This window comes from Dama dama, chromosome 21, assembly GCF_033118175.1.
Source record: "Dama dama isolate Ldn47 chromosome 21, ASM3311817v1, whole genome shotgun sequence".
Lineage (NCBI taxonomy): Eukaryota > Metazoa > Chordata > Mammalia > Artiodactyla > Cervidae > Dama > Dama dama.
Genome location: NC_083701.1, coordinates 56,859,631 through 56,882,557, shown reverse-complemented (window position 1 = coordinate 56,882,557; position 22,927 = coordinate 56,859,631).

The window sequence follows — 22,927 nt, the reverse complement described above, 5'->3', positions numbered from 1 at the left end:
CCCTAAATCACACAATGTAGGGGAAACAATTCCTATATTTTATATTGAAAAGTTTGAGTTTGAAAAATAATATAATTCCTTCCTGAATCTTCTCATAAATATTTACTGAGTACTTACAATGTACAAAGCACTACCCTAGAGCCAGGATACAGTAATGAACCAACTTTTCAAGGTCTTTGACACCATGAATATTATATTCTAATTTCAAGAGACTGATGGATGGATGGAGAGATGGATGGATGGTGGGAGAGGGAGTGATCAGCAATAAAAATCAAAGAAAAATTTGAAAGGTAGCAAGAAAGATGGTGACAGATACATACAGAAACTTGTCTTAGGAAAGAATTCTAGAGCTGAGACCTGCATAAAGAGAAAGAGTTTGACCATGGAAAGAGAACAATTAACAGGGCTGTGAAGTAGAGGTTTATTTTCATATCCCTGAAGCAGGTCAGTCTGATGGAGGAGGAAGAAGAATTCTGCCATCTTAAGTGACTTCACAGGTTACCTTAGAAGGGAAAAGTACCCAGAAACTCACACATGGAAAGTTTCTATGTTCCAGGCTTGAACGAAACATCTCATATTTCATCAACTAGAATTCCATATCGTAGTCATCCCTAACTGCAAGGGAAACAAACAAACAAACATACTCTGTGAATTCAGTAAGATGAGGAAACACATTTAGTGATTAGCCAGGTATTATTAGGGCTTCCCTTGTGGCTCAGCTATAAAGAATCCACCTGCAGTGCAGGAGACCTAGGTTGGATCCCTGGAGAAGGGAGCGACTACCCACTCCGGCCTAGAGAATTCCATGGAGTGTATAGTCTGTGGGGTCACAAAGAGTCAGACATGACTGAGCAACTTTCACTTTCACTTCTAGGTGTTATTAACTGCAAACGTAAAACTCCAATTCCTGACTTCTGCTAATAGAAGTCCTATGTGCAAGACTGGGCTCCTTCAGTACTGGCTGGTCAAAACTCCAATCCCCTTGGGAATTTTCATTTAATTCCTGCAGGTGGAAGGTCTCAGTACTTCAACATGTGTACAATAACTACTGAAGTAGTTCTACTGATGTTACCAGTTACAAAGAGTGCCGGAAACTACTTGTCTCCTCATATCTGTTCTCCACTTTTTCTACAGTAATGTAGAACACGATATACATCTCGGGGCATGCTTATATGGACTAAAGACATTTCCTTATGACCAATTTAGCCAGATGACTAATTTGGGACAAATAGAACATAAAAGAAGGTATAGACAACTTCTGAGAAGTGGCTTTACCCTCCTTGCTGGCTGGAGTGAAGACATAAGGACTGGAGCTAGAGTACAGATCTTAGAGCACAAAGTGGAAGATATGCTAGGCTTAGCAGAGCAGTGAGTGTAAGGAGCTTGGATCCTTGATAATTTTGAAGCTGCCACACCAAACCAGAGTATGCCTACATTTATATAAGAAAAAAATTAATTTCTACCAGGAAAGTAATTGCTCACAACTGGTAAGTGGTATAAATGGCATTCCAAAACAGGTCGGCCACATTGAAGCAAGTATTCTTGACTACCATGCCACATAGTGACTCAGAGCATATGATCTATTCCAAGCTTCAGGATAACCCAAAACCTCTACTTAATGGTGTAATGGCAACCCTCATCTACCACAGCTCACCACTGGGGTTTCTCTAATCTTATATCCTCTTCCACAGCTTGAACTTGTGACTGATTCCTAGTAGTTAATTCTTGCACTAAGCTCCAGTTTCAGTAAACAGGATTCTGGTTCCTTTGGCAAAACCTATCTCCTCACCTTGAATTCTTACCCATCTCTTCAATTTTTCTCAGTGGATGAGGAATCTAAAGTCCTAATTCTTGTGGTTGAAACTGTAAGTCACTCAGTCATGTCTGACTCTTTGTAACTGCATGGACCATAGCCCACCAGGCTCTTCTGTCCATGGGATTCTCCAGGCGAGTGTACTAGAGTAGATAGCCATTCCCTTCTCCAGGAGATCTTCCAAACCCAGGGATCCAACCTAGGTCTCCTGCATTGCAGACAGATTCTTTATGATCTGAGCCACCAGGAAAGCCCTTTGTTCTCGTGGTTGGGTCTCCACAAACTGCAAATTACTCAGATGTGGAGCATTTGTCTGCCATGCTATCTTCCTGTTCTCAGCAAATTACAGCCCTGACCAGCCTCCATAATCAAAGATATGGAACATAATGATATGGGTCACAAAGTGTAATGATTAAGCTCTCAGAGTCCTTCATTGCATTGTCTGCACTTAAATACCAACTTTGGCCCTATCTGCCTATGACCTGGACATATCACCTAACATGTCCATGCTTCAGTTTTCTTTTCCAAAGTGGAATAATAATAATAATAATAAACCCATAGATTTTTTTCATGGGAATTAAATGAGGTAATTTGAGTAATGCACATAGAATTGGCACATATAATTATTTAAGAAATGTTAGTTGTTGTAATCATCATCACTTATTCTAAGATAAATCTGACCTAATTGCCTATGGCTTTTTCCTGTTGCTAGGCAGGACTTTAACTTTTCGTAGTTGACTCTCCAGGCAACAGATTTTTCATGAGGACTGCTTTAAGTCTGCTTATTGGTCTACTTATCTTTTTCCTCTAATAGATTGAAAGCCCCTCAAGGGAAAGTACTATGTTTTATTCATTGTTATTTCCTCTAAAATGCAGTGGGTACACAGATACATTTTTTGAATTGATTTAAGATCAGAAAGTCAAATAACTTACTTTAAAAATTAGAAACTGGAGGTCCAGACAGGTAAATATTCTGGCCAAGTCAATACAGCTACTTTGGTGAAACTGGAACCAACACCATGTCATATCACATCACTGTGTTTTTGCTCATATTGTTCTTACAACCTGGAATTTTTTTAAAGTATGATCAGATGTACCTTCCTTATGTTATCTTTCCATGAAGTTAATTATTTTTATCTGTTTATTTTGAATACTCAGGATAATATCATATTCTCCTGTGTTTTATTTTTATGTCCAGTTCTATTATTGCTTTTGAAGTCATAAATGTCACCATGACTTATATTTTACTCCTGTATTATCCAATGCAATTTCTAAAATGTAGAAAGTAACAATAAATATGTGGTAGAATAAGTAAGTCCCATCAATATTTTACTAAATACTATATGTACTGGCTAGTCCTATTGTGCAGAATGTGTGGAGACTGTAATAAAATTTCACTTGGCAGTTTCTCTTAATTGTGCTCTGGAGTTCAACTCTTCCAGAGATTTATAGAACCTTAACCCGCCAACCTCCATCCCAGGAGACAAATGCCAATGCCCACCCTTCTTGTTGCTTTATAGTAATTGAAGAACTACATTCCAGTTAACCACTGCCATCCTAAATTACTCAGTTGAGCTCTGGAAATCTGTGGCCAAATTATCAGGCACTCTTAATTGTATAGACCCAGAAGATTAAAAAATTCCAGGCAGTTGAATGAGAATCATTGCTATTTGGTTAGTGTCATTGTGTTACCTGATTTTTAATGGGGCTATGTAGTGATTAAGAGCTCAGATTTTGTATGTACAGTTTTCAAACTATACACCAGTTACCCACTGTGTGAAGTCTTTTCTTTCCAAAGATCCCTATGAGAAGCTAGTATTATACTTTCCCTTTCATATATGAGGGGATTACCACCTCAGTAACTGCCTACATAACTATTATGTTTGTAAGATAAACAATAAGTACCACCAACCACCAACACTGATACATAATAATTCTCAATAAATGTTATCTCTGTTATACTAACATGGCTGATTACATGCATATGTATAGATCCAGATAATAAGATTATAGTAAAATATTTAAACTATATGTTTCATCATTTTCTGTTTATACTGTCCTTTAAGATTACTTTTGTTTGTGCTTATGTGATTTTCTTTTATAAAATAAAAATAAAAATGTTAAAAAAAAAAAAAAACACACACACAAAAAAAAAGAGTTGGCATTTGGCAAGTTCAAGTTTCTTCCTGTGTTCATGTCAAATGCACCACCTTCACATGTCTCGAGTGGAGTGCGCAAAAAGAGAAAGGAGGAGTCCAACTGATGAGTGGGAAAATAGTAGAAAAGCATACAACCATATTTGTTTTGTATCTAACCCTTTAAGAAATCTATTTTTTAGTATTTGAATGCCAAAATACATCACTGATAAACTGAAAAAATAAATATACTAGAGAGCTAAATTTTTTTTACTGATAAAACACATAGTCAAAATGTTTGTAAACTGCTACCTGAGACATCGCAGTATAGAGCTTTCTCTTCGGAATAAAAGCAGAACTACTTTTATTGTCACCTCTGTATGTTTTGGTGTCTCTCTTTTCTCTCTGTCTCTTTTTAAATATCTGACTCTGTTTTCACTGATTTCTTAATCCAGCTGATCTCTTAACAGATCCAGAATTTAAAGACTCAGAGCTAAAGTTTAGTTCACGTTTGTCTTCATGCTGCAAGGTCTGACTGGCTACTATGTGAATACATTTCCTTTCTTTAAGTTTGAGTGTTACCAGAAAGGAAGGAAAGAAATGGGAGGAGAAAAGGAGGGGAGGCAGGGGGAGAGAGAAAGAAAATAAGGAGGAAGGCAGAGAGGGACGGGAAGGGAGGAAGGAAGAGAAGAATGGAGGAAGGGAAGGAGAGAGGAAGGAAGGGATGCTTTTGTTTTTCTTGCTGTTCGGCAGTAGAGAAGATGAGAAGTGCCTGTCAGCATGGTGTGGCAAGCAGCTAAACAGGATTAGAAAAGTAATCAACGGCAAGGCAAGTACTATAGATTTCCTCTCTCTCCTACTCTTGCAAAGATGAAATCCAGCAAATCTGTTTCTTACTTGTCAGTAGCAAAGTCAGTTGTAAGGACTTAGAACTATAATGATGAAAGAACAAAGTGCTAAGTGATAGGGTTGTAAAACCTGTTTATTTCTTTTAAAATTTGTGCTCAATTTTTAAAAGTTACTTTCTATTTACAGTTATTACAGAATATTGGCTATGTTCCCTATGTTGTACAATACATCCTTGAGTCTATCTTATACCCAATAGCCTGTGCCTTCCATTCCACTAGCTGTATGTTGCCCCTCCTCCCCAACGGTAAGCCCCAGTTTGCTCTCCGTACCTGTGTGTCTGCATCTCTTTTTTGTTATATATGTGTGTGTGTTGCACCTTCTTTATCCATTCATCTGTTGATGGATACTTAGGTTGCTTCCATATCTTGGCAATTGTAAATAATAATGCTACAAACATTGGGGTGCGTGTATCTTTTTGATAGATTTTTTTCCAGGTATATACCCAGGAGTGGAATTTCTGGGTCATATGGTAATCCTGTTTTCTGATTTTTGAGAAATTGCCAAACTGTTTTCCACAGCGGCTGCACCAACCAATGCACAACAGTTTACAAGTTACAGTTACAACAATTTGCAACAGTGTACAAGGATTCCCTTTTCTCCACATTCTCACCAACAGTTATTATTTGTGTTTTTGATGCTAGCCTTTCTGACAAATGTAAGGTGATATCTCATTGTGGTTTTGATTTTCATTTCCCTGATGATTAGCAATGTTTAGCTTCTTTTGATTTGCTTGTTGGCCATCTGCATTTCCTCTTTGAAAAAATGCCTATTCAGTTTTTCTGGCCACTTTTTAATTGGGTTGTTTGTTTTCTTGATGTCAAGTTGTATGAGCTATTTATATATTTTGAATATTAACTCCTTATAGGTAATATTATTTGCAAATGTTTTTTCCCATTCAGTAGGCTGCTTTTTTGTTTTGTTTTTATGGTTTCCTTTGCATTGTAAAAGCTTTTAAGTTTAACTAGGTTCCATTTGTTTATTTTTGCTTTTATTTCCTTTAGGAAATGGATCCAAAAAAAATATTGCTTCAGTTTGTGTTAAAAAGTGTCCTGCCTGTGTTTTTCTCTAGGAATTTTATAGTATCTGGCCTTACATTTAGGTCTTTCATCCATTTTGAGTTTATTTTTGTGTATAACATTAGAGAATGTTCTAATTTCATTCTTTTACATGTAGACATTCAATTTTCCCAACATACTTACTGAAGAGACTGCTCTCTCCAGCGTATGTTTCTGCCTCCTTTGCTGTGGATGAACTGACCATCACTGTGTAGGTTTGTTTCTGGGCTCTCTACCTGGTTTCATTGATCTGTGTCAATTCTTGTGCCTCTACCATATTGTTTTGATGACTGTAGCTTTGTAGTATAGCCTGACATCAGGGAGTATGATTCCTCCAGCTCCAGTCTTCTTTCTCAAGACTGTTTTGCCTATTTGGAGTATTTTTGTGTCTTCTTTCATTGTAATGTAGTTTATAAAACTTGATGAATATTTATGGACTCATTACCTTTAGGATTGTTGGGGACTAAATACTCAGGGTTACTTAAATAACATGTTCATGAAATACAGTAAATGCCATACATTCTTTCTTTACTAAGAACTTTTCATGTCTAACAGGTACAATCCAACTGCTAAATATTGGTTTAATACTTGTCATTTAACTCTCAGTCAAAACTTAAAAATATATTTTTAGAAGTAGAAGATACTAGAACACCTCACCAAAATATTAATCTCTGGAAGCTAATAATTTTTGCTCCTAACCCCAAATTAACTCCAAAGCTAGCTGTGTTAACTTCTCCAGGCTCTTATTATACTAAATGAATATGCATAGAACATATGTTTTTCACTAAACAATTGCATTCACAAAGTTGTCCCTCCACAGCCAGTACTCAATACCTTCCTCAGCAGCTGACTCACTGCCCAGCAGGGTGCAGGCAGCTCTGGTTGTCCTTTCAAAGCATTGATGGTCATACTTAGAATCTTGAGACCACACACATAAGAGTAAAATTGATGAGGACACCAAAGAAGACCTTAACCAGTTTGTATCCAGAGAGAGCCGGTAAAGAACTCCTACCTGTGCTTTGAACATAGAGCTAGTTTTCATTTACTTCCTGGTCAAAGAAACTTCTTCACTCTTTTTCTATCACCTCATAGGTTGCCTCCTTGCTACTCACGTTTATGAATATTCCCCTCCAGGGCACAGAATAGTAGATACCACTGTGGCCAAGACTCCTAGTTGAGCTCAGTAATATATCCTCCAAATTTAGGTTAGCACTTAAGCATCTAGAAAATGTCAGTATAGGTGAGTGTGCCATGTGACTAAACGCTGGCCACCTGACTGAACTTTCACAGAAGTACTATGCGGCAAACTTTGGGAGTTCTCCATAATACCTCTTTCTCACTTCCTTTTTATGCCTTCTTCCATTATACTATTTGGAATGTAATCTCCTCTGTGTTGGGTTACGAGCACAGGGCCCAGATGAGCTGTACAGGGTCTAGGGACCCTGAGTATTTCACAGAGCAGAACTGCCATAGTAATCAAGGTTTGCAGAATTCTCGACTTTTGATTAGGAGATAAATATTCTTCTATCTACTTTAAACCATTGTTTTCATTGTTATTGTTGTTTATTTGTTGGTCAATTATACCTGAAGCAAAACCTATCTAATTTACCATATATGATATAACATGTATATTAGATCAGAACTCATTCATATTTTGGCCAGTTTATTGATAATGCATTCAGCTCTAATTCAAATGTCAGGATCACCCAAGAATACATTTCCTACATGGAGTAAAAAGCATGGACGTGTTTAGGGTGATGGCACAGTTCAGTTCAGTTCAGTTGCTCAGTCATGTCCAACTCTTTGCGACCCCATGAATCGCAGCACACCAGGCCTCCCTATCCATCACCAACTCCCAGGGTTTACTCAAACTCATGTCCATCGAGTCGGTGACGCCATCCAGTCATCTCATCCTCTATTGTCCCCTTCTCCTCCTGCCCCCAATCCCTCCCAGCATCAGGGTCTTTTCCAGTGAGTCAACTCTTAGCATGAGGTGGCCAAAGTATTGGAGTTCAGCTTCAGCATCAGTCCTTCCAATGAACACCCAAGACTGATCTCCATTAGGATGGACTGGTTGGCTTTCCTTGCAGTCCAAGGGGCTCTCAAGATTTCCTTAGCTAAAGTTATTAATTGTAAAAAATAAACAAATACAGTACACTTAAATATATAACAACAATTGTTATCTAGGCTATTTGTCTGGAATAACATCATCTGACTTTGACCTACAGAGAATTTCCCTTTTAGTATGATGTGTGATGAGACTTGATTACTAGATGCATTGACATTTTAGGAAGAAATAGTTTGCCAGCAGCCCAGCCTGAGAACTGGCCCTGTTCCTGCCTGCACACTCACTCACCCAGGGCTGCTATAGAAAACTCACTGCAAAAATGTCATAGGCAGGAAAAAAACTGATGAAGGGCTAATTACCACTCGGAGAGAACAATCTGATTGCAATGGCTATTGCATGATACACAGAATCAAGGTGAACAGCTTCCCAGTTTCCAGGGTGAACAAAGGGCTATAAATCCACTTGAGGGGTAGAGTAAGTGTAATATTTTACCTTTATAAAATATATACTCTCCAAAGAGCTTGAAAGCATTTCCTCCAAACTACTCTAGAAAGGTACCAAAGGAGATAATCTGAAATTATGTTTATTCACCATGAAACCCTAAACCACTACCAGAATCCTTCAGCTGGCAGATAACCAGAATTCGCTCACTTTCCAGGAATGATTGAGGCCATCTTACATGAAGTCCCTTCATTTTCTTCTTTACCTTCAAATGTTATTTCTTGAGAAGGATTTATGCACTCAGTAGCTCTATTCCTATGGGACTTTTCAGTCCTTCTTGGCTTCCCCAGGACTTCTCTGCATCCGTACACACATTACATATTCTAGCTCCCACTGTCCACTTCCTCCCTTCCCCCAAACTATAGAGCTCCAAATCTGTTGTTTCAATTCCCCTTCCTTCCCAAACTGGCTAGCTTCTTCCTGTTATTGCATAGCTTAAAAGAGCATCACTGTCTATTGCCTCCACTTTCTCTCCCTTTCTCTATGTTGGTTCATGTAATCTGGGCATAGTTCCCACCTCTAATCATACTTCTTTATTAGGCTTCACTAATACTGTGCTATATTAAATGAACTTTTCCTAGGCCTCATTCTGCTTGACATGAAAGTCTCTGCTGCGATTAATGTTTTGCCTTTTTTCAACTCTTCCTTCTGCTTGTTCTGACCTCTGCAGGATCCCTCATTACTGACTGTATCCTCCCTAACATTTTTTTCTCCTCTGGCATCCCATCCGCCTATGGTGGCCTAGTTCTCAACCTTCTCTTCTAATTTCTTCTGACTCTGCTTTTCTAGCATGTTTTGTCAGCCCAACATCTAAATGTATGTTCTGCCGAGTTTATACTTTAGCATATCATGTTTCTCACTATGATTCATGTGCTGTCTCATTCGATACTATTTCCATAGTTTTCATGATTAAGCCCATGCAAATAATTCTCAAATAAAATTGCTCAAGTCTGAAATATCCTAAGGTCCAAACCAGACACACTCTCTGTACATCCCACATAGGTGTAGCAGAAAGAATAAAAATCAAAGTATTTCTGTATAAGACATCACCTTACATCTTAATCTTAATTCTCCTTCTCCTTTCTCTGTTATTGGTCTCAATAAATGACTACTTCATCATTTGAATTTCTAAGATTCATGATACAAATCGTATCATCTGTCCCTCTAAATCATGACCTATCCCCAGCCTTATAACTTGTGACTTAACTCTAAATAAGTCCAAGGAATTCCCACATGCTACAGCAGATGCAAAGATCAAATATAAGTTTCTGAAGATGCCTGCAAGTTGCTGCTAGTCCTAACAACTCTGCCCACACAATGACTTGTTCATCCACTTTTATTCTAACAGACTCCAGTACAAGCCCACATAAACTCTATTATTGTCCATTGTTATAGCCTCAAAAGAGGTCTCACTCCTTCCACGCTCTTCTCATAGCCAAGGGATTCTCTACTTTGTTTCCATAGTTACCAATACTGAAAGAAATCTAGTCCAGTTATTTGTCTCTGTTAAAACAAACAAACAAAAAAGACCCCTCAGTGCCTCTCTACAGCACCTGAAATAAAATCCACTCCTGTCTAGAACTTAAACCTAAGAACAATTTATTTGCATTGCCTGAAAAGATTATTGAGTATATGAGCCTAGATGCAGTCTAGATTCTGGGGGCACACAGCCCATGGCTGTATGAAATCTGAATTGAACATCACGAAGCCACAAATGATTGTAAACACAACATAACCCCCCAAAGCAGAACTCTTATGGAATAATTTTTTAAGTCAAGTGGTTGACAGTAATTAAAAAATAATTTCAGTCCTTATGCACTCTTAGAAAATATTATCAGAAATTCAGTTTATATCCTACAGCAGCATTCCATTAAAAAGTACTTTTCTCTTCTGTTCACTAAAATTCTTTCTTATTAGAGATTAAAATGTAGTAAATACTTTAAGAATTCCTCCCCAGTCTACCCAGGCAGCAAGGTCAAAGAATATGACTTTTGAAACAGATGACAGGTTAGACAGGGGAATCAAACAAAACTGAGAATATAGCACAAAGGTCTAGCTTCAGAGCTGCAGACTAGCCTGAAAAAGTGAAGCAGCAGAACTCCTGGCCGGGGCATGGATCTAGTCTTGAAAGGGAGTTGAGAAATTAAGAATAGTGGACAGCAATAGTGATAGAGACAAATGAAGTACCCCTCCTCCATATCTGCGTGTGTGTGTGTGTGTGTGTGTGTGTGTGTGTGTGTGTGTGTGTGTGTGTGTGTGTTCACATGTGGGGGTTTGTAGGCAGGAGGAGTGATATAGGGAGTGATGATGGTTGGCAGCAGATGAGACAGAAATGGAGAAAGGTACATGGGGCTACATCTATGTCGAAGGACATCTCAGAGAGCTGGAGAGTTCCGACGTGTCAGCTAGTTAAGAAGGCCAGTCGTTCCGACTGATCTCCTGGATCCCAGATGTTGGTAGCTCATAAGTGGAAGCCTTTATAAACAGAGCATTGGGATGACAAGCTCATTGAGTTACTTCCTCTTTAGAAAGGATAGGCCCCAAAATTCAAACAAAGATTGAGTCTGCTTCTTATTGCTTACAAATGAAACTAACAAGGATAGAAGACAGAGAAAACTATGAGTTGATATCTCCTACCTTTCCAGCATTATTTCCCATTTTCTACTTCTTAATTTTCTTTTAAATTTTTTATATGTCCCTCAAGGGCACAGAATTGCCCTATATATAATCATAATTCTTTGTTCACAATATACTATTATCATTGATATAATGAACTTCCTTTATTTGGCTTTATTTATGTGTTATTTTGTGGATTTAATCTTTTAACTTTATAATTTTTAAATATCCATAAACCAGTATTAAACTCATAATGTAGCATTATCTATTTTCTCCTCCCACAATTTTCCCTAAGTGGCAAATATTATCCTAAATATTTCTCATTCTGTTGCTTTTTACTGCCTATATGTATACTTAAACAATATATTAGTTGATGTTACCTGTTTTTCAATTTTTAAAAAAGGCTATGATATTGTATAAAGTTCTCAATGGCTTACTTTTTTCTTTCCGTATTATGCAACAAAAGTTTATCCATGTTGTTGTATTTAGCTATAGATTGTTTATTTTCATGGTTATATACAAACCCATTGTGTGCACGAACTACCCAAATCTCCCGTCAAACCACTGTCTGAACACAAAGGCACACAGCCTCTTTGCTTTCACTGAAGCTCTTTCTCTACGTTTTATTCTAGACCATGAGATGACAAAAATGATGGAGCTAGCAGACAAGGACATTTAAAAAGCTATTCTAAATGTGTTTAAAGATTTAAAGTAAAAGATCAACATAATGAGTGAACATATGGGATATCAGAGTAGATAAACGGAAATATAAAAACCAGATGGAAATTTTAGAACTGAAAAAAATAACATCTGAGATGAAAAATGTACTGGATGAACTTAAGAGTAGATTGAACACTGGAAAACAGGGGAATCAATGGACTTGAAAACAGTTAAATAGAAACTATTCCAACTCAAGTACAAAGAGGAAAAAAATGTTTTTAAAAAAAGGAGACCAAACCCTAGTGGCCCATGGACTAATAACCAACTTCATAATATATGGATAATTGGAATCCCAGAGCCAGAAGAAAGAGAAATGCAGGCAAGATAAAAATGAGGGAATGGTGGCCCAAATTTGACAAAAGATATAAATTCAGATCTTATAGCTTAACAAACCCCAAGTAGGGTAATCCCCAAATTGGTAGGGGTAAACAGTTTGTATCTGTAATGGGAATAAACAGTTCACAAATAGGCAGTGTAATTTATTGACTCAGAATATGGTCCTTAGAGATAGGTTTCTCAATTTCAGTTATTTCATTTACCAGTTGCATAAACTTCAGCAAGGTACTTACCTCATCTGTGCCTGGCTTTCCTCATATGTAAGGACAATAATAATAACTATATGTTCAAATTATTGTGAGGATTATAAGTTAATATGTAAAAAGCATTTACAGAATATTCTTGGACATACTAAGTACTCAAAATTCTAATTTTAAATACATGGGGAAACTATGATTAAAAAAAGAGAACCATTACAAAAAGAAATGGGATGTTAGGAAGATGATATGAAACAATTTTGAATTATAAATAAATGAAGTAATTTTGCCCCTAAATGTCTGTATTCTTTATTCATGCCTATGTTTCTGTATCTTAAGTGAGTATATGTTATATTCATATATAAAGATAACTCTAAATTTTCAGCTTTCAAATGTTATTAGTATTAAATATGTAAGTCATAACAATACATTTTTGGATAGCATATTTTTTCAAAATGTGTAAAGCATTCATGACATGAAAATTGGATCTTAGTACTTTGAGTACTCTTCTTCAATCCAGATGTCATAACAATTTCTAAAGGAAGATTTCTTTATTTTACACGTAAAAGCATTCAAGTAATAGATTATTCATAGTTTAACAGACACAATATATACATATGTATTTATATTTATAGATACACTATATATATTTATATATATATTTATAACAGATACAATATATATATATATTTATATTTATAGCATGTGACTTCTTTAAAACAATTATTTACCAGTGAATTATTTCTTGCTATGATAGTTTAATTTTAGAATAGTCCCTAACTCAAATTACTGATACAACTGCAGATAATCTACATTAACTTTTGAAGTTAGTGTGCAAGTTGTTATTTTTAATAAGTTATTGATCTGACTAGAAACTAGTTTAATTCTTTAATGAAGAATCCAGTTCAGTCAGTTCAGTTCAGTCACTCAGTTGTGTCTGACTCTTTGCAGCTCCATGGACTGTAGCAAGTCAGGCCTCCCTGTCCAACACCAACTCCTGGAGCTTGCTCAAACTCATGTTCATAGAGTCGGTGATGCCATCCAACCATCTCATCCTCTGTCGTCCCCTTCTCTTCCTGCCTTCAATCTTTCCCAGCATCAGAGTCTTTTCCAATGAGTTGGTTCTTTGCATCAGGTGGCCAAAGTATTGGAGTTTCAGCTTTAACATCAGTCCTTCCAATGAATATTCAGGACTGATCTCCTTAGGATTGACTGGTTTGATCCCCTTGCAGTCCAAGGGACTCTCAAGAGTCTTCTCCAACATCACAGTTCAAAAGCATCAGTTCTCTGGTGCTCAGCTTTCTTTGTGATCCAACTCTCACATCCATACACGCTGTGTTTAGTTGCTCAGTCATGTCTGACACTTTGCGACCCCATGGGCTGTAGCCTGCTGGGTTCCTCTGTCCATGGGATTCTCCAGGCAAGAGTACTGGAGTGGGTTGCCATTTCCTTCTTCAATCACATCCATACATGACTACTGGAAAAACCATAGCTTTGACTAGACAGACCTTTGTTGGCAAAGTAGTGTCTCTGCTTGTTAATATGTGGTCTAGATTGGTCATACCTTTTCTTCCAAGGAGCAAACGTCTTTTAATTTCATGGTTGCAGTCACCATTGGCAGTGATTTTGGAGCCCAACTCAATACATAACTTAATTATGAATGTCCCCCAAAACCCTGGGATTGGCATTCATTTCCACGTCTCTTGGTTTATTTTCCTTTTTCCACTCCAATTCCCTTCTTTCATAGACTGAGTAATCACTATTATACTGATAATAAATAAATGGTTCAGTTCAGTTCAGTCACTCAGTCGTGTCTGACTCTTTGCTACTCCATGAATCGCAGCACGCCAGGCCTCCCTGTCCATCACCAACCCCCGGAGTTTACTCAAACTCATGTCCATCCAGTCGGTGATGCCATCCAGCCATCTCATCCTCTGTCGTCCCTTCCTCCTCCTGCCCCCAATCCCTCCCAGCACCTGGGGAGTTCCTCTCTCAGTGTCCTATCGTTTTGCCTTCTCATACTGTTCATGGGGTTCTCAAGGCAAGAATACTGAAGTGATTTGCCAGTCCCTTCTCCAGTGGACCACATTCTGTCAGACCTCTCCACCATGTCCCGACCGTCTTGGGTGGCCCCCCACGGCATGGCTTAGTTTCATTGAGTTAGACAAGACTGTGGTCCTGTGATCAGATTGGCTAGTTTTCTGTGATTATGGTTTTAGTGTGTCTGCCCTCTGATGCCGTCTCGCAACACCTACCGTCTTACTTGGGTTTCTCTTACTTTGGAGGTGGGGTGTCTCTTCACGGCTGCTCCAGCAAAGCGCAGCCGCTGCTCCTTCCCTTGGACGGGGGGTATCTCCTCAGGCCGCCCCTCCTGACCTTGAACGTGGAGTAGCTCCTCTCGGCCCTCCTGCGCCTGCGCAGCCACCGCCCCTTGCACGGGGCGTAGCTCCTGTCGGCCGCCACCCCTGACCTCCGACGTGGGGTAGCTTGTCTCGGCCGCCGCCCCAGAATATTAGACTAATTGGCCAGAAAATTGGGGATCCAGTTTCAGTCCTTATGCTAAATTGCTTTGTGACCTTTGGCATGTTATTTAAGCTATGGAGGTTCCATTTCATAATCTATAAAATGAGATGTGCCAGATGCTAAGATCCCTTCAAGCAATGAAATGCCATTAATTTCTGATTCTCAAATATAAATCTTCATTACTGATCTGTCTTTCATGGTCTATTTCTACAAACCTGATAGTCATTAGGGAATTTTCATTTGGATGTCCCATTCCCTAAAATTTATTATGTAAAAAAAAAAAAATTAAATGAGTCTATAATAATTTGTGCCTTGTTCCTTTCTTTACTTTCAAATTAATAATGTCTTCTAATTGTACAACTGGAATCCATATAAGCAAATAATGGGCAATAATTGGTTATTAGAAGAACCTCAGTTTAATGTCATAAAAGAAGCTCTGTCCTAAAAGAAAGTATGAGTCTCTCCTTCAGAAGAAAGGAAGAAAATAAAATTTGAGGAAATTTAAAGGGCAGGGAATTTTACAGGCACTTCTCAGCTGAAGCTTTTTATTTTCCTTCTTAAAGTCTATATAGGTTGATATAACATTTCCCACTGCATGCCATTTTTCAAATGTTACTTTTCAAATAACATTTTCAGGTATGTGAGAGCACTTAAAAAGAATTTAATAAGAAAATTGCACCTTGGGCTCCACAAAACCCCAATAAGCAATTAATTTTTTAATCAGGCAAGTTTGAGCATTCCTATATGTACTGTGTATTATTTTCTCCTTGTCACTGGTTATGCTATTGCCCCATTCTGAAGTGGTATCCCCATTTTTTTCTGCTTCACAAGAGGCAGTATAAATCTGCAGTTGATTGACCAAATGTTTGGACACTGTAGTCAGAAAGACCTGGGTTTAATCCATCTTTTAGTCTTTGGATGATCATGTTACTTTGTTGCTGTTACTAAGTTACTTCGACTTTCTCAGTCTCAGTTTCCTCCAAACACAGCACAGAGGGTAGGCATGAAAGGAAAGTGAAAGTGAAGTCACTCAGTCGTGTTCCAGTCTTTGCAACCCCATGGACTGTAGCCTCCTAGGCTCCTCCATCCACGGGATTTTCCAGGCAAGAGTACTAGAGTGGGTTGCCATTTCCTTCTCCAGAGGATCTTCCCGACCCAGGGATCCAACCCAGTCTCCTGCATAGTAGGCTTTACTGTCTGAGCCACTAGGGAAGTCGGGTAACTGATAAATGAATTTTAAATGCTGTCGTCATCATCATCACCACCATCATCATCCAATTCTTATTGATTCATCCTGTTCTTTCAAACCCATGAGAAATTGCCTCTGCTTCCTTCCCACTCTGACTTCAGCTAATCAACTGGTTAAAAAAGACTACTCACCCATCTTTCATTGTTGCTGTTCAATCACTAAGTTGTGTCCAACTCTTTGCAACCCCATGAACTGAAACTCACCAGGCTTTCCTGTCCTTGACTATCTCCTAGAGTTTACTCAAATCCACGTCCATTGATTTGATGATGCCATCCCACCATCTCATCTTCGGTTCCCCCCTTCTCCTCCTGTCTTTTCCAATGAGTCAGCTATTCACATCAGGTGACCAAAGTATTGACGCTTCTTTAAATCCCCCATCTTTAAATCAGCCCCAAGTTTTGGTGGTATTTATAAAAATGTATGAAGTCATTTCAGTCAATGTCAGACTTAAGAAGGAAATATTACTGTAAGGTCTATCCCAGGACTGAAATATTGATGAAGTTTCTGGATTTGCTTTCAGGGGTGGACAATGAGGAAACTCCGTTTATGGAAAGACCCTATATCCCTTCTCCACTCTACAACTTTCTCTCTTTTTCATTCTTGATGTCACTGAAACTGATACCAGTATTATAGGAATTTATGCAAATCATTTTTGTTACCAGAAGCCTTTTCCTTGTAATCTAGTGTCTAGAAAGCAGAGGCTAAAGCAGGAAAGAGCTGAGAGAAAGTAAAGAGCAAAGCAGAGAAGAGAGAGCTACTTCCCCAGACTGGTCTTCATTCTTAGTTTGGTGCATTTATTTCTGGAGAAAATGGAATTTAACAGAGATCTTAGAAACATGAGGGCCTTCACTTGAAATGTTTCTAGTGAAACAAAACAAAAGAGAAACTCAGGTTTGCAGCAGTTAAATATCAAATAACATAAACCTATTTGTAGGTGGTGCCCCAAATCTTGGCTTCCAGCTTTGGCTAGATTAATAACAAAATGTTTTTGAGGGTATAAATAGATGCCTTACGCCACCTTAATACCAGAAATAAGTCTTTTCTGTTATCTGAGATGCAGGGGTAAGAAAGGAAATAGAGGAACAAAACAATAATGTATTGTTATTATTATACATTTCATAACACAATTTTCATCTGGAAATATTCTTTAACTGTTCACAGGTGCCTCCTACACAAACTTATGAAAAGAAATACTTTTTCCCCAAATTCGATATTTTTTGTAGCTCAAATTCTAGACCTGGTAAATACAGGAAGCTCCAAACCAACTGAATAGTTGGATCTGACATCTGTCCTGTCTTGTGACATGTGGCAGCCTCTCACCATTCTTCTGTGAGGCACTATCACTTCTAAAGTCAGATTTCAGGCAGGCATTATAATTGTCAGTTTGCACCAGACTTGAGGTAGCCAGGTAAATACAATTTTGCTGAGAGATGCTGTAACAATTTAGAAGTATTATGCTTCTTATACCTCGAATGCTGTGACATTTCCTTCTGAAATAAACATTCTTATCCAACCCAGCAGGGATGCGAGCAAAATTAACCTAATGCTTCACAAATATTTGCCTCTTGGTAAATAAAAACCAGCAGAACACTCATTATCGTCATAGAGCTGCTTTTCCTGCAAGGGGCAGTGGGCTTCCGTCAGGATGTAAGTTCATATTTTTGCCTTCCATCTCCAAGGTGGTTAAGATGTTGGCTAGGATGAGAGGTATGCTTTTTGTGGCATGGTCTGTCCTTCTGAAGCTCTCATTTAATCAGGAAGAACATGACCAATAGAACAGGTGAATTTGTACCCTTATACTAATTCATACAGCGTGATCCAGTAAGCAGTATAAAAAAGAATAAGAATGGCTAACATGTACTATATGATTACTGCATGGCCAACATTGCATATAAGTTAATCACTTACCCCAAAACAGTACATCTTTGAATAGATGTGATGAGAGTGAGCATTCTTAATTGTTCTAAATACTAGGGAAATATTAGAAATACTTTATTATTAAGTATTATGTTGGTTATATGCTTTTGGTAGTGATATCAGGTTGAAGAAATTCCCTTCTATTCCTAGCTACTAAGAGTTTTTATCATAAATGGATATTGGAGTTTGTCAAATGCTTTATCTACATTTATTGCACATAGTTTTTCTTCTTTATTCTGTTAATAATGTGAATTAAATTGGTTGATTTTCTAAAGTTAAAAGAAGTCTTCATTCACTTATTCTTGATCAGTCTAGCTAGGAATTAATCAGTTCCGTTGACCTTTTCAAAATCTATTCTTAGCTTTCTATTTCATTGATTATGTGTTCCATCTTTATTTCTAGCTGTTTACATTTATTCTGCTCTTCTTTGCTAGCCTCTTAATATAGAACCTTCAGTCATTGCCTTTAGATCTTTCTTATTTTCTCATATAAGCATTTAAATCTATAACTTTCTCTCTTAGAACTGTTTCAGTTGCATCTATCAAATGTTGATATGCTGTATTTTCATTATCCTTCAGTTCAAACTATATTCTAGTGACTTATTTCCTTTTCCACAACGAATTATTTAGTAGTATCTTATTTAATTTCCAAGTATGTTGCTAATTCTTAGAAATTATTACTGATGTACACTTTCTCCCCCCCCCACCCAAAATACCCAGAATTATTCAATCTTCTAACCTGTATTATGATTTGTTTTATGGGCCAGTGTCTGATCCATCTTGAGAGAACAAGAAATGATCTATGTGCGCTAAAAATTTTTTTTGTTGTTTAGGAATTGTTGAATCTGGTACAGTCTAAATAGCAAGGTGTTTGATGGGATTTGGATCAGTGTTGCCACTGCTGAGCTTTTGTTCAATTGTTCTATCAGTTACAGAGAAAGTAGTTTTAAAATCTCAAAATTCAATTCTGGAGTTATTTTCTTCCTTTAATTACATCATGTATTTTTAAAACTTTAAATATAATTTACCTGCTCCTGTCTTCTGTGTTTTTACACATATTTTCTTTATTGTACATAAACTGTTGTAAAACATTTTGTTGTACATAAACTGTATAAAGCATTTTGGTTAATGTTTTATATAGTCAATATTCATTTATGTTTATGCATAAACATGCCCTTTCTGAAACTTCACTTTTCTGTTAGTGATTATTTTCCTTCCAACTGAAATTTTTTCATTAGAATATTGTTTTTTCTTTTAAATTTTGTTTCTGGTGGCAAATTATCTCATTGGTTTATCTGAAAACATACTTATTTTACCTTCATTGTTTTCTTTAAATTCAATTGCTTTGCCATTTTCCTTATTCGGAGTTTTGCTGGTTACACCCCCCAATACATACATTATTTTTCTCCAGGGCATTGTCACCATTTATCTATGCTTTATTTTATTTATTTATTTATTTGGCTGTACTGGGTCTTAGTTGTGATATGTGCAACCTTTAATTGTGACAATGGAATCTACTTCCCCGACCAGGTATCAAACCTGGCCCCCTGCATTGGGAACACAGAGTCTCAGGCACTGAACTTTCCAGGGACGTCCCTTACCTTCATTGTTGGTAAATATTTCCAGCGGATATAGAATATAGGTAAGCAGCTACTTTCATTTATGTTACAGAGGCTTCTGGTATAGACACCATTCTCCCAAATAGAAGCACAGATTGGAAACATTCCCCAAGGAAATGAAATTTAAGTCACTCCCTGAATACAATCAATCCTGGAATATTTGGGGAAAGGACATTCCAGATAGAGGGAAAAGTAAACTCAGAAACTCTAAGGTAGAAACACATTTTTCATGTTAAAGAAACTGTCAGGGGAAAAAAAAAATCCCAGTATGGTGGCAGAGTAAGACATGTGAGCAAATATTGTAGAAGAAAAATTGGAAAACTGCACTTGGTCTAAATCACACAAGACTTTACAAAGATAAAGTATCTGAATTTTAATCTAATTATATTGGAAACCTTTGGAATGCTTTGAGAAGTGATATAACTTGATTGAAATTCTTTCTTAATTAGTTATCTCATTTGTCTTCATAAGCCATGTCATTTACTCCTCACAAGCCCTAGAAAAATTAATGAAGCAAGTGCTACAATTATCTCTATCAAATGGATGAGGGAACTGAGGCTGAGAGTAATTAAATGACTTATCCATAGTTACACAGTCAATAAATGACAGAACTTGAGTATTTACCTATATCTCTCTTCCTCTGAAATTGTTTGTAATCATATTTGGATTTGAGTTTTACTTGAAACTTTCTCACAAACCTGTAGTACCAACCATTGAGTATAGTGTGTGAGATTCTTTTGTTTTCAAATTGTGATTTGGGGGGAACATTTCTAAAAATGATGAGCTTGACTGAGTAAGGCGTCTTTTCTACTGAAGTTTTTGCACCTTGCTGTTATGAATATCAAAATATTTTTTCAATTGAAATGGAATCCAGACCTACTGCCTGTAAAAGTAAACCTGAAATAGCTTTCTTTGCTTCTTTATTATACCCCAATAACTCTGCCACCTGTTCTCTCATTTAAGCAGCCCTTCTACAGACTGATCCAAACAGTCAGAGAGCAAATTGGAAGTACTGAGTTAAATTTAAAATTTTCCCCAAGATTCTGATTTTCAAACCACCTGATTCTTCTTATGTAGCAATTAAATTTGAAAATAGAAAAAAAAAACAAAATCTGAAAGTTTTTCACATAACATCAAAATTATAGTACTGACAGCTTAGAGTGAACAGTGTTGGATTTGTGATCTCCAAAGAAGAAGATTTAACTTCAGGACGAGGGACCAGGCTTGATCACTCAAGAGGTTTTGTATAGCAGAGTTTTATTAGAGTAAAAAGGGATTGGGAAAGCTTCTGACATAGACATCAGAAGAGGGGATGGAGAATGCCCCCCTTGCTAGTGTTAGCAAGGGAGTTATATACATTTTAATTAATGATTACCATAAATCAAAGGAATGTCTCAAGTTTGTGAAAATTTTACAGACCCACTCCCATAATTTATATCTTAAAATAACAGGATTAGCCAGAAGGCTTTCAGGAGGAGAAACTGTCCTCAAGCAGGATACATTGTTGTTATATAATCCTTAGTACAGAGTTTAAACTGAGTTGTATGTTGTATAATCATCAGCTCCGGGCTTAAAGAAAAAAACATTTTATGTAACTAAGACTAAGGAATGTAAAGAAAAAATGTATGTCCTTTCCTCCTCCTTGAGAATTCCAGACCACTATCTCCTCCTTGAGAGCCCCAGACCCCTTCTTCCTCCTTGGGGAACCCAGACTTCTTATCAACTTGCCTAGGAATTGACTCTTTCAGTACTATTCCATATACCTGGAGTATAATATAAATAAAGAACAGAAAAAGGAAATACTGTCATATCCATAATTATCAAGTTGGATACCCAGTAGCTGCTTTTCAGTGGAAAGAGAAGAAAAAGCGAGAACCACACATATTTCCTTCCTATTCCATCCCAAGTGAGGGAAGTCCTCCTTCTTTGACCCATGAATGGAGACTAAACTTTGTATATTTTAAATAATCCAATTTCAGTTTGTAGAAAAATAAGAAATGGTGACAACCCAGAGAAAAATATCTCTTATTTTAAAAATATGGAGTAAGAACACAAAAATGTGCAAAGATTTAAATGCCAAAGAAAAAGAAAAAACAAAAACCTCTTTATTCTCTAGATCTAGCATGAGAATCCCTTTTTGTAAATGATTCCTTTTGATCTTTCATAGCATATCCAGTCTAGTTAACTTTTATCCACTCCCCCACAAACAAATCTAATTAACTGTAATCAATATCTTTCAGAAATACATGGCTTTCCATCAATGCCTCTGATTATTCTCTTGACCTCAGAAAATGTGTGTACTGATACCACAGCGTCTCAAGCCACTATCAGTAGGAATCACAGGAGGTGAGGAAGTAGAGACAGTGCCATTGACTGTATAAGAAGAATGTACCCTCCAGTCTGAGTTATTTGTAGTGTCCCAGAGAATGCAAGCAAGATTTCCATTTAGCAACTAATCTGAGTTAATATGCACAAATATGCACAGCAGCATTAGGAAAAGCACCTCTAGAAGAAATCCCTAGAGCAGGAGGGAACCATCTGCATGTTAGATTTCACACTGAAAGTTCATGAGTTATCTAATGAGTAGAAAGTCTAGGGTGAGAGCTTTTGGCTCTTTCATACAGCGAAAGAATATTGAAAGGTGGGACAGGATGCTTCCTGAGATCATGAGTCCTCCATCATTGGAAGTGATCAAGTGCATAGTGATCAAACATTTCTTGGTGGTATCAACCAAATACCACATGAGTGGAAGGAATAGATTTCTACCAAACCCTCTTCCTGGGCTTCCCAGGTGGCACTAGGGATAAAGAATCTGCAAGCAAATGCAGGAGATTTAGGAAATGCGGGTTCAATCCCTGGGTCAGGAAGATCCCCTGGAGAAGGGCACAGCAATTCACTCCAGTATTCTTGCCTGGAGAATCCCATAGATGGAGGGAGTGTGGTGGGCCACGGTCCATAGAGTCGCACAGAGTCCGACGTGACTGGAGCGACTTAGCACACATGCAAGGCCTCGTCCCATGGGGAATTGCAGACCAAACTATGAGAGAAAACAGGAAATTAAGAATGGATTTCTCACTGCTTACTGTGGATACTTCAGAATTGTTTCAGGCCTTCCCTGCTGGTCCAGTGGTTAAGATATCACTTTCCAGTGCAGGGGCACGTGGGTTCAATCCCTGATCTGGGAGCTGAGGTCTCACATGTCTCTTGGCCAAAAAACAAAAAAAAAAGAAGCAAAATTGTAACAAATTCATAAATACTTTAACAGTCGTC